This window comes from Phalaenopsis equestris, unplaced genomic scaffold (genome assembly GCF_001263595.1).
Source record: "Phalaenopsis equestris unplaced genomic scaffold, ASM126359v1 Scaffold000615, whole genome shotgun sequence".
NCBI lineage: Eukaryota > Viridiplantae > Streptophyta > Magnoliopsida > Asparagales > Orchidaceae > Phalaenopsis > Phalaenopsis equestris.
The window spans coordinates 31,223-34,393 of record NW_018165055.1 but is presented as its reverse complement, the minus strand read 5'-3'; positions in this window follow the sequence as shown (position 1 = coordinate 34,393).

Below are 3,171 nucleotides of genomic sequence, written 5' to 3'. Positions count from 1 at the left end.
TTTTTTTACATTTAAAAGCATTTACATGCCTTACACACAATTCTTATGTATTTATATATCTCAAACCCAAACTTTCATATTTACACATATAAGGATAATTACATACATAGCTCAAGAAACATTGTTATTTACCAAATATAGAACCCATGTACTATTCTTAAACTATCAAACTGATGTATTTATGCATGACACTATTAAATAATTGAGAATTTCACAAAAATGAAAAATAAGTGTTGGGATTTAATGATGAATTTTGATATTTGAGTGAGAATTTAAAAAAAAGAGTGTGCTAGATTTGTAAATAGCAACATTTCGGTTGCTATATATATATGTAGTGTGTTCTAGATATTCAAATTTAACATTAAAATTTAGGTGTTATGTGAAAAAACGTAGGTAATGAGCTCTAAGTATGTAGCAATTAGGTACATCATGACAAAGATAGAAAATATATCATATATTGGATGCTTAGCCATTGGCTACCACAACTTAATAATCTCTTCTATTAGAGTTTTGCGGCTGCTGCTTTGAATGATTATACATAGGGGATCTGTGGAACTAGATAAGATAACAATCTTTATTATGAAAGAGTGAGAAAGATGGAGATTGAGATACGTGTGCTGATGGAACTGAATACCTCTCAGATATGTGTGCTGATGGAACTGAATACCTCTCGTGCCATATCAGGTTGATTAATGTAATGTAAACCTCTCACCATCTTATTCTTTGATATAAGTGCAAGACTACAAAAATTGAGATATATGTATTGAAGATTCTATTGTCATATTGAAACACTATAGCAAACATTTAAACATTTTGCAATATCACATTGAATGTCAAGAAGAGACATTCTATTTTTTTACATGGGTATCTTCGCAATCAAATTTTTTCTACGATCTATTAAAAGAAAATGTTTCATGCTAAGTGAATATCATATCCTATATCTAATAATTGACTCAAACTGAAACTATTATTCATCTTATTAGCTACATAGTAAACATTTGAAATGGTTAATGACTTCCATTCTTCAAGCCTATTAGAATTTTATTTTTACCTTCTACCAATATTTTTGATTCATCTCCAAATGAGAAAATATAAATTTAACATTTTAACAAAAATATATATAAAAGAACAATCAAATTTCTACAGCCTACAAATAACAATTAACAATCTCATAAATATGTACTTATCCACCAGCATAATGCAGGATCTATGAACAAACAAATGTCGATAATGAAAAAAAAATGTACTTAGCAAAAATTAAGCTATATGGATAAAAATTAGCATCTATAGAAACAATTCAATTACAAAATACAAATAATATGTCCAACACATAGTAAGCAAATAGTACATGGACCCCTATGTAACATCAGCATCAGCATCATCTCCCTCATTTCCCTTACCCTCCTCGATTACAGATTTTAAAGGCAGCTTGCCATGACAATCTGTAACATGCTTTGTTATTCTTGATAAAGCATCTTTGACTCTCTCTAGTTTCTTGCACACAACTAATGGATCTCATCACTCATAACAGTGATGCGTCGGGTAAGCTCCTCATGCTTTGATAATAATGATCTTGAACCGCTGTAGAGAAAATTGGAGAGCTCGACCTCAAATACAATCCCCTTCACTTCTAAGCCATAACCTCTTCCATTCTTCTTCCTCACTGCTTGCCTCCAAATCTCAAAATATGACTTCACAGTGATAAACTGGCTACCACTACTACTGTCAACTATTAGTGTCTCGTTCTCCCTCTCCCTCTACTTGTCTCAGAGGTGATTTCACTCCTTTTACATAATTAAAACCAATGATTATTTGGATTTTTTAAATTAATAGTGTAAGAAATTACAGAAAATCACTTCTTTATTTACAATAATACGTCATGAGAGGCCAGATACCCACTTTTGCTTCCGTAGGCGCTCATTCGTCCCAACATGCAAGTATACATTGGTGGGCAGCTGGCCAAACTGTTGAGCCTATGGAAATGAAAACAAAATCAGTATAACAAAATTGTATCATTCACTTGTTAAGTATTTACCAGATCTTACCAACTTCTGATAGTGCTCCATGTGAAGGATCGAGCCTCTAATGTGGAGTGTGAGTTGCCCATGCCCCTCTTGGTCCTCCTCTTTTTTTGGTTAGTCTAACTTTTAATTTGATAATTAGAAGAGGCCCAAACTCAGTTTAATAGAGCCTAAACCTTCTCCCTAACCTGGATGAGTTGTTCCCACTTCCTACAAGCTATGGTGAGTATATCACCAAGTCATTGCCAGCCACGAACCTAGAAAATATGACGGATCTACTAGTGATGCTTTGATAGTCAATGAAAGAACCTTTGCAAATATAAGTTTGTAATATTAATAATATGGAAAAATAACTTTAATTTAATGTTCCAATTTAAATAAAATAGTCCTACCTAATACTCCCAAAACTACATGCCCCATGTGTTAATAGTATCTTCTTCCAAGGGAGATTCGATGTATGCATGTCATGAGAGGCTTGAGATAAATAACCTGAAATAGAAATGTTGGTTACACAAAATATCAAAAAGATCATTGAACTTATTCTAATGTAAAAAGTAACTTATGAGTCTCTCTTGAGCTCAAGCAATAGTCATTTAAAGGGATTCTATTTCAAAGTGTTCGAGTAGATGGGCCCAGCTCATAAAAGAAGAATGTTGGTAGCTGACAGGGAGGTAGTGGATGCACGAGAGAAAATGAAGGTGTGAGCCCAGCTGCACTGGAAGGAGTGGGTGGATGGAAGGTTTGGTATGGGCAGCAATGATGGTAATGTTGCTAATTAACACAACACTAGTGTTATGCGAGGAAGAATGATATACCAATTTCTTCATTCTTTTGTAAGTGCTCATCAGGTCAAGTTGGTGTGGTGGCTAATCTCCAAATCTAGCAAAAGCAATATGTAACAAGAAGAAAGACCTTAATAAAATTAGCATGAAGTAAAAAAAGTAACTATAACAAGTGTAAGCAGAAGATTATAATATCAGTAGCAAAAGTAAAAACATAAAAGTGCCAAATTACAAGAAGATGCATGTTATGATTACATATAAAAATGTCAAAAAAGTAAAAGCAAGAAGATGTAAAATTAAAAGAGACAAAAATCTAAATATATATAGCAGACTCAATCAATTTCTTTAAATGAGTTAGTTGATGATGA